The sequence below is a fragment of the Tachyglossus aculeatus genome, chromosome 25 (assembly GCF_015852505.1).
Source record: "Tachyglossus aculeatus isolate mTacAcu1 chromosome 25, mTacAcu1.pri, whole genome shotgun sequence".
In the NCBI taxonomy this organism is placed as follows: domain Eukaryota; kingdom Metazoa; phylum Chordata; class Mammalia; order Monotremata; family Tachyglossidae; genus Tachyglossus; species Tachyglossus aculeatus.
The window spans coordinates 15,335,056-15,344,679 of record NC_052090.1 but is presented as its reverse complement, the minus strand read 5'-3'; positions in this window follow the sequence as shown (position 1 = coordinate 15,344,679).

Genomic DNA, 9,624 nt, shown 5'->3' with positions numbered 1-9,624 from the left:
ACTTTATTATTATTATTATTATTATTATTATTATTGTATTTGCTAAGTGCTATGTGCCAAGTACTGTTCTAAGCATTAGGGGAGATGCAAGGTAATCAGGTTATCCCACATGGGGCTCACAGTCAATCCCCATTTTACAGATGAGGTAACAGGCATAGAGAAGTGAAGTAACTAGCCCAAGGTCACACAGCAGACAAGCGGCGGGGCCGCGAATAGAACCCTCGTCCTCTGATTCCCAAGCCCGTGTTCTTGTCACCAGGCCATACTGCTTCTCAACTTCTCCAATGGGCCATGGAGGGGCTTAATTAGTCTGGGCAATCGATCAACTGATGTTGTTTATTGAGTGCTCAGGATCATCAATGTTCTATTGGACATCTTAGGGTAGGGGTATAAAGACGACCTGCAGATCCGAAACACAAATAGTCCAAGCGGAAGCATTTAGAATCCAGGTCCTCTAACTTCCAAGCCTATGCTCTTTCCACTAGGCCACACTGCTTCCTTTTGCATGAGCTGCAGAAAGTTAATCAGTTTTTACACTTCATTATTTAAGCCCTTACTCATTCACATGCCCATCTTTCTATTCACCTCTTCTCTCTGTAAATTGTTGTGTGCATGTTTCTTTCATTTGATTGTAAATTCCTTGTAGTCCAGGACCTGTACTTTCAACCTGGGCTCTCCTGAAGACTCACTCAGTGCAGTGCCCTGAATGTAGTAGGCGCTGCATACTGTTGATTAGGTGCTCCATGCCCGTTGTTGGGTAGGGACCATCTCTATATGTTGCCAACTTGTACTTCCCAAGCGCTTAGTACAGTGCTGTGCACATAGTAAGTGCTCAATAAATACGAATGAATGAATGTTCAAGGTCACACAGAGATGGTATCGGTCTAAATAAATCATCTCAAATCAAGAAACGTTGCTTCTGCAGGGTTTGCTCCAAAGATAACTTAGTTACTTGGGAAGGGAAAGGGAGAAAATAGAGATGGTTAGAAAATGCTGAGTTGTCCTAACAGCAGAGACCCTGGTGACAGAGGTGGGATGCCCCCTAAATAGCTGAAAGATCAAGGGAGTAGCCCTATTTGTGGATGGCTCTTGTCCACCTTCAAAGGTTACCATTTTTTCTGGAAAAACTGCCTGGAGGGGGGTTGGATTCTAATCTCAGTGCTCCAACCCTGGCTTCATTCCTAATCTCTCCTCATTTGCTTCTTAGCTTTCTTTCTGCATCCTACTTCCTAGAGCAGATGTGCACACTTGAATCCTGCCCAATTAATCACTTTAAATGCTGTGCTGCTATTTTTTGAGTTCTATTAATGCTCCTCATCTGACCGCTGTTTTCCTGTTGAGAGCTTCCCTTCTGCATTCTTCAGTAAACACCAACTTTGTCAGGTAATGAGAATTGAAGGCTATGACAATCTTTTCTTTTCTCTGAACAAGCACCGGACTTCCTGCTGAGTGGGGGTCCTGGAGACATCTAATCGTCTGGCCGCTGGGCCTGCCAGCCTGTTTTTATTTCAGTCTTCTAGTGTTCCAGAGCCCACTGATGGGACAGTAAGTGATCATGTGGCTAACAATTGGATTTAGAATCTATGATGCAGTTACTTTTTTCAAAATTTCTAGGTCGAAAGAGCTGTTCTTTCAGTCTCTGAGTGGTTGATTAGAATTTAAAGGGAAGATTGCGTGTATGTTTTAGGTTGGTTGCTGTGGTTCCACACTTACCAGGATTTCTCCAGAGGCAGCAGAGGAAACAAGTCTTCTGATCTGCATTGTAATCAGCCTCGAGATATGATCCCTCTATTCAATCATTCATTCTATCATATTTATTGAGCATTTACTGTGTGCAGAACACTGGACTAAGTGCTTCATCTTGTGTAGAATGAGATCCTGGGTAGATAACAGTATTTTAAAACCCCATTTTGTCCATAAGGGAGACATAGCCATAGGTATGTATGCACTGTTTAAGTGAATGCACATGAGTCTTCAGGTGGTCATAGCCTCAGTGGGAGGCCTCTGCTCGATCATTAAATTGTATTTACTGTATTGAGTGACTCTTTAAGGTCTGTATTTAGCATGTGTGAAAGAGGCCCACTAATTGCTTCTTATTTCACAAGACTTTCAAGTGCAGGAGTTACCCTCAAGAAAATGAGTCACCAGGCACTTGAACCTTTTATCTCTGAAGCTCTTGGTTAAGGCCCAGAGCCAGCCAAGAGGGTCCAGTGCTGATATTAGAGGGGACTGGCACCAGTAAGAAATGGTCAGAGGAATTTAAGCACAAAAGGGGAGACACTCGAAACTGACCCACTACCGGTCCAGCAGACCATCATCACCACAGTTAAGTAACATGTTGATTGAAATGGTCATACCTGATATGTACCCTTTGGAGACAGCTTCAGTACAGCCCCTTTATAATTATAACCTGAGACCCAACCCAGGTTCATCTCTTTCAGTGGGAGATCAAGCAGCAGTTGAAGCAATGAAGTCACCTTCTCCTTCCCTCCCTCCAGCGAGGAGCAGTTTTGGTCCACCATCAATCACAGTGAGAATTAGCTTTGGTGTTTATTATACACTTTCTCTGTACTAGATAGGATATTGAGTGCTAGCACAGGTATAAGATAAAACTAAAACAGCAGTTACCACAGTTTGGTTACAAACAGTCATATCTTCTTCCCTGGATATTTGTCTTCTCAGCTGGGGAGGAGATATTGCCTGTGGATTACCTACCAGAGGGTCAGAAGTAAGTAGCAAGGATTATATTGTTACTGATGAAGCAATTACCTAAATGAGTCAAGGCTCAATGAGGTGGTAAACTCCAGAAAGGTGTTTTAAACAAAGACAAATGTGTTGGCTCGTAAATCTATAATCTTAATGGGAGATAGACACAAAATGATTTCCCATCAGGAGGAAAAATATATACATACAAGTTTTAGAACAAGAGAATGGAAAGGTGAATTAGAGTAACATGAATGCTCCAGGTGGCTGGGACTTCCAAAACATAGAGGTGGCAGTTGGTAGGATATGACCTGGGAAGGGAAAATGTATTGGGGAAGGCCAGATTAGTGCACAAGATGAACTTTTCACCCCTGGGATCAAGGCATTGTGGATGGGCATCCAAAGGACCATGGAAAAAAACAAGTAGTGAATGAGATTTATCAAGCACTTACTGTGAGCAGAGCGCTGTCCTAAGGGCTTGGAAGAGATGGTCCTGCTCTCTGAGTTTACAGTCTAGGTAGCTAAGACTAAACAATTCCTGCTTAAGAGATGAACTTTTCAAATAGTAGCACACTGCCTGGAGTCCAAGTAGCACATGTAGATAATACAATTGTATATTTAGTTACAGCATCTCACCAGGAAGCAGACACTGGATCATTCTAAATCTGTTACTATTAACAAGGATTAAACTGAAGGAAAGAAGAAATCCAAAAGCCCATCAGTTGTAAAGATTTCTACTGAAGCTCTGGTAAGAAAACCTGCTTTCATCTTGCCTTCATTCTTAAAAGAAAATAGAGATAAGTAGCAAGCCAACAGATCTAGTGAAACCAGATGCTCTTTGCTGGTCCATTTGGAAATTACATCAGTTCAACATAACCTGCACTGCCTCTGGGATTTTTAAAAATGTGCCATCATACCATCTTGCCAAAGTTTGCAAGATGAAAGAACACCAACAAGCAAGAATATCAAACACATACTTCAGCTGTGACCTCAATGCTGATTGTAAAAATACAATTTTAAAAATCCCTATATTCCCAACTATAAGTTTTAGAAAATACTTGGGCACTGCTGTAGAGTGGTTTTTTAAAAAAATTAAGGTCTCCATTACAGAGTCATTAGACTCTTAAAAGATTAATTAGTTGAATGTTCGTTGTCTGGGACCTGACACTATTTTCCTTGCTGATTTTTAATTTTTTCCAAATCAGGCAGATGAATGCTTGATTAAATCTATCAGCCTCATTGCATGGATTCAATCTGACCAATTTGGACATTGAGGACAATTCCAAAGGCAAGAATGTTACATGGGAGGTATTCTGTGCTGCTCCCAGATTTTACCCTGCACACTAGCAGTCAGAGCAGCACTCCAGGAGCCTGCACTAACCACGATTATTCCCAGTTGAAGACAGAGGCACAATTAATTTGTATGCACAGTCCCTCTTCTAGACCATCTCTCTGTGAATGTGGGTTAATGTAGATTATCTTTCAACCTGTTTCCCAGCCCTCTGACATTACTGGTGCTACAGGCACATTTCTGGGGCTCTAAATTCTGATTTTACTCTGATTCATTCTTGATTTTTTGAAACTGTTTTACATTGGTTAAGCTATCTAGAAGATACAAATTTGGACTCTGCTTCTTTCCTCCAGTAACTGAAAGACCGTTCCTCTTTGTTATCCTTTTCCTAGACGGTGCCAATAGGAAAACTGGCGGGTTTCTAATTAGATGCATATTACCAATATACCAGGTCATTTCATTTTGATAAATTGAAAGTCAGATCATATTTCTTTTCCAAGAGTTAGAGTGATGTTAAATCAGTCCTGGCTTGGAGGCATGACATTTCCCTCATTTTTCACTGGTGGATTATTTGGAGCAATTCACATACTAGGCAATCCCATTAAATTTAAAAAAAATGCCATAATACTTTGCCTTCATATCCAGCCTCTTTTTAGGACCTCAGGTACCCAACATGAAGCATGACCCTTTTGGTACCCTTCTGCAGGTGACAGAGAGGTGGTGTGATGATGCATGCATTAAGGTAAGAGTTGGACCATTACATCATGGGTCCCGGTGCAGGATCCCACCCTTCCTGGAATCCCTGGTTAGGGGAGTCAGGATGCAAGAAATTATGTCCCTCTTGCTCCAACTGCTTCCTCCTCAGAGATATTCTCTGGGAAGTCACTCTGGTCTCTTGTTCAACAGAGCTGTGACCCCTAAAAGATATTGGGTCCCAGACAGCTGAAAAGTTGTAAACAATAAGTAGTTTTTGTGGAGTATTTACTGTAGTGGTAATGATAATTTTCTTAAATGCTTACCATTTACATGGCACTGTACTGTGTTCTGGGAAAAAAAATATATGGATGAGCATTAGACAGGGTCGCTAGCCCTCAGTGTGTGGTAATCTCACTCCAGGTTTGTGCTCTTTCCATGAGGCCATGCTGCTTCTCCTGTTCTGTGATGCATATTAAAGGAAATTATAGTCCTGTGTGGAGAGCCCAATATATAGGAATTCAAGGGAATCTACATAGCTCTTAAAAAATGCAGCATGGCCTAGTGGAAGAACACGGGATTGGGAGTCAGGAGACCTGGGTTTTAGCCCCAGCTGTAGCACTTGACTACTATATGACCTTGGGCAAGTCAGTATTTTCCTGGGCCTCAGTTTTCTTATCTGTAAAATGAGGGTTAAATAACTGTCCTCCCTCCCTTTTTGATTGTGGGACTAGGACTAGCTCTGATCTGATTATTCATTCATTCCATCATATTTATTGTGTGCTTACTGTGTGCAGGCCACTATACTAAGCGCTACGGAAGTAGAGATCGGCAACATATAGAGACAGTCCCTACCCAACATCGGGTGATTACCTTATAGTCCAGTGCCCGGTAAGTGCTTATCAAGTACCATTTTTACAGTTATAATAATGGTGATGATAATAATACTAATAACTAGGCGTTGAAAGGCTTTAGTCCTTAGTTGACATGTTGGGTAAACTTTGCCAAGGCAATCAAACTCTGTGGGGTTAGTGGATTCCTCTTTCCATAGGGATGTAACGGGTATGCATGAACTGTTGCTCAGAAGATAAGGCATTGCTTCTCTACCATGCAAGGAGAAATTGCAGTGCAGAGCTATTGAGTTAGTACACCAGTGAGAGGGCCTTGTCTGCAGCACGGGTTCTAATCCTGGCTCTGCCATTTGTCTGCTGTGTGACCTTGAACAATTCACTTTACTACTCTGGGCCTCAGTTACCTCATCTGTACAATGAGGACTGAGACTGCGGGATAGGGACTGCATCCAACAGATTTGCTTGTATCCAGCCCAGTGCTTAGTACAGTGCCTGGCACATAGTAAGTGCTTCACAAATACCATAATTATTATTATTCTACACAGCTAGTAGCCAGGCCCCTGAAGTCAATCAATTTATTTTCAGGATCCTAAATATAGCAGTTCCAGAGTTTTTGCCTTTGGGACAGGAGCAGTGGGTGAATTTGGCTCGTCTCCTCCATTTAGCAACAGATACTATCAGATCAATTTAGCATTTTAAGTGTGACTATCTCCAATTCTGTCACATCTGGGGATTTGTCAAGTTCACTTGGCTTTCTTGAGTGCCAAAGGAGATGTTCCAAGATGCTCAGGCTCTAGGCTATTGTTAAGTACCTCTTTGCCAAGCACTGAGCTAAGCGCTGAGGTAGATACAAGACAATCAGGCCCCACATGGGGCTCACAGTCTAAGTAGGAGGGAGAATGGGTATTGAATCCCCATTTTGCAGATGAAGGAACTGAGGCACTGAGAAGTTAAGCGACTTGTCCAAGGTCACACAATAGGTAAGCAGTGGAATGGGGATTAGAATTCAGGTCCTCTGACTCCTGGGCCCATGCTTCTGCGGTGATGGTGGGTTCAATAGGGTACAAGTTCTTGGAAAGCTTGAAGACTCTGATGTGATTCACTCAGTGTCTGGAAAACAGCATCACTGAGCCCTGGTGATAACCAAATCAAAAACAGAAAGGAAAAAAGCACCCTTGAATATATTTATACGATTATGATTTTAAACTGGAAGGATTCCATTCCTCCAAACACTGGGAAGGAGCAGCACTTAATATACCACACATGATGAATTATAATTACTATAATAAGCAAGAAGTAAAAACATGGCCACTTATAATAAGCATTAGCTACCTCTAGAGCACACAAGCCAGAACAAATATGATCCCTTTTTTCAAAAAATTGTAGGCTTGATATTTCCATGATGTATTTGTCAGTGCTTTGGCTAATTTAGTCTGCCCTGGTTCTCTCTAAAGTGTGGCCATAAAGCCTCTGTACAAGGTCTGTGTCAGAGGTGATTATTGTGTATGAACCCCAGAAAATAACACATTGGAAGTGCTTAATAAATGCCATAGTTATTTTAAAACCATTGTCCCCTTCTTAGGACGTTACCTTTGAATTCTTGTTCCTTTTGCTTATTGATCTAAGCTCCCCTTCCTCAGAAGAATGAGGCAGTCCTAATCATCCTGATACTTCTCAGTTTCAAATAGGTATGGACGGACAATATTCCAGTAGTCACCTATGAGTAAGGAAGAAGCATAGAAGGGTCAATTAGGTAAATGTTCTAATTTTCTTTAATGCCTTAATGCCCTAAAGAGTAAAATTGTCATAATTGCAGCTAATCAATAATAACTGTGCTTATGAAAGTCCATTAATTAGTACAAATGATCTGTGTCCTCAAGGATCTTACAATCTAAGAATTTACAAGTAGTAATAATAATAATAACAATGATGGCATTTATTAAGTGCTTATTATGTGCAAAGCACTGTTCTAAGCGCTGGGGAGGTTATAAGGCAATCAGGTTGTCCCACAGGGGGCTCACAGTCTTAATCCCCATTTTACAGATGAGGTCACTGAGGCCCAGAGAAGTTAAGTGACTTGACCAAAGTCACACAGCTGACAATTGGCAGAGCCGGGATTTGAACCCATGACCTCTGACTCCAAAGCCCGGGCTCTTTTCACTGAGCCACACTGCTTCTCTAGTAGGAAGACAGAGTATAAATTAGGCATAGGGGATGCTGAAGAGAAACTTTTGTGGGGACAATAAGGTTGGGGGGATGAGAGATTAATCAGGGAAGTTTTCCTGGAGAGGTGATATCCAAAGGGGGAGGGGGTTCCAGGAAGAAGGGAGGGCAAGAGGTCCATGGCAACAGAGATGAGAATGAGGCACAATGAGTTGGTTGAGAAGAGAGGAACAGAACATGCAGGTTCAGGTGTAGGGAAAGAAGTGAGACTAAGTAGTAGAGTGTGTGCTAATTGGGTTCCTTAAAATCAGTGCCATATGAGGAGAAAAATGGGTAAAACTATTAGAGGTCATTGAGGAGTAGGGAGGCGAAAGATTGTGCTGCACAATGTTGCAGAAAAAAATCATCCTGGAAGCAGAGTAGGGTAGAGTGTGGAGGCAAGGAGATCTCTGGGGAGGCAGATGTAGCTATCAGCTCTGGACTATGACAACCGCCTGGAGCAGTTTAGATGGAGAGGAAGGGGAGGTGCTTGGGATGTTGTGGAAGAAAGGTCAATATAGAATTTGGTGATAAACTGAATGTCAGGTTTAAAAGAGAAAGAGGAGACAAGGATACGCCCAAAGTTCCAGGCTTGGGCAGCAGGGAGGGTGGTTGGTGGTTTGTCAACTAAGATAGGAAAGTTAGAAAGAGGAGAGAATTTGGGAGGGAAGATGTGGTGGCAGGAAATCCACATGGAGATGTCTTGGAAGCAGGAGGAGATGCAAGATTGCAGAGGAGGAGAGGTTGGAGCTGGTGAGAGAGATTTGGGAGTTATCTGCATAGAGATGGTAGTTGAAGCTGTGGGAGCAGCTGAATTATTTAAGGGAGTAGGTGTAAGTGGAGACTAGGAAAGAACCCGGAACTGGGTCTCAAGGCACCCCCACGTGGGGCGGGAAGAAGAAGAACCAGCGCAAGAGACGGAGGAGAGTCGGCCAGAGAGGTAGGAGGAGAATTAGGAGGGAACAGTGTCAGAAAACCAAGGTTAGGTAATGTTTCCATGAGAAGGGGAGAAGTGGAAGAGGAAAAGACAAAGTGGCCCTTTAGATTTAGTGAGGAGGTCAGCAGTAGCCTTGGAGAGAATGGTTTAGAGGGATGAGCAGGAAGAAAGTCAGAGAGACGTGGAAGTGCAGGAAATCTGTTCGAGGAGTTCAGATAGGAATGGTAGGGGTAAGGAAGGATAATAGCTAGATAGTGCAGTGGGGCCAAGGGGGTTAAGGTGCAACAGGATGATGTGCCAGGGTTTGAGAGCGAAAAGGAAGGAGCCACCAGAGAGTGAGGAAGATGTGCCAGGGTTTGAGAGCAGAAAGGAAGGAGCCACCAGAGAGTGAGCTGTTGCCATTCCTTCAGGCACAATGTCCCGACCCAAGACATTTGCAAGAGCTAAGATCCATGTGGACTAAGGATTGTAGAGGTGATTGGGGCTAGAGCTGGAGCCAAAGGGGCCCAAGAGGAAGAGGAAAGGAGTGGAAATGGGATTCTAGACGTTCATCTATTCAGTCATATTTATTGAGCACTTACTGTGTGCAGAGCACTGTACTAAGCGCTTGGAAAGTACAATTCAGCAATAGAGACAATCTCTGCCCACATACAGCTTACAGTCTAGAAAGGGGAAGACAGACATCAAGAAAAGTAAACAGGCATCAATATAAATAAATAATTATAGATACGTACAGCGTGGCTCAGTGGAAAGAGCATGGGCTTTGGAGTCCGAGGTCATGGGTTCAAATCCCAGCTCTGCCAATTGTCAGCTGTGTGACTTTGGGCAAGTCACAACTTCTCAGTTCCCTCATCTGTAAAATGGGGATTAAGACTGTGTGAGCCCCCCGTGGGACAACCTGATCACCTTGTAACCTCCCCAGCACTTAGAACAGTGCTTTACACATA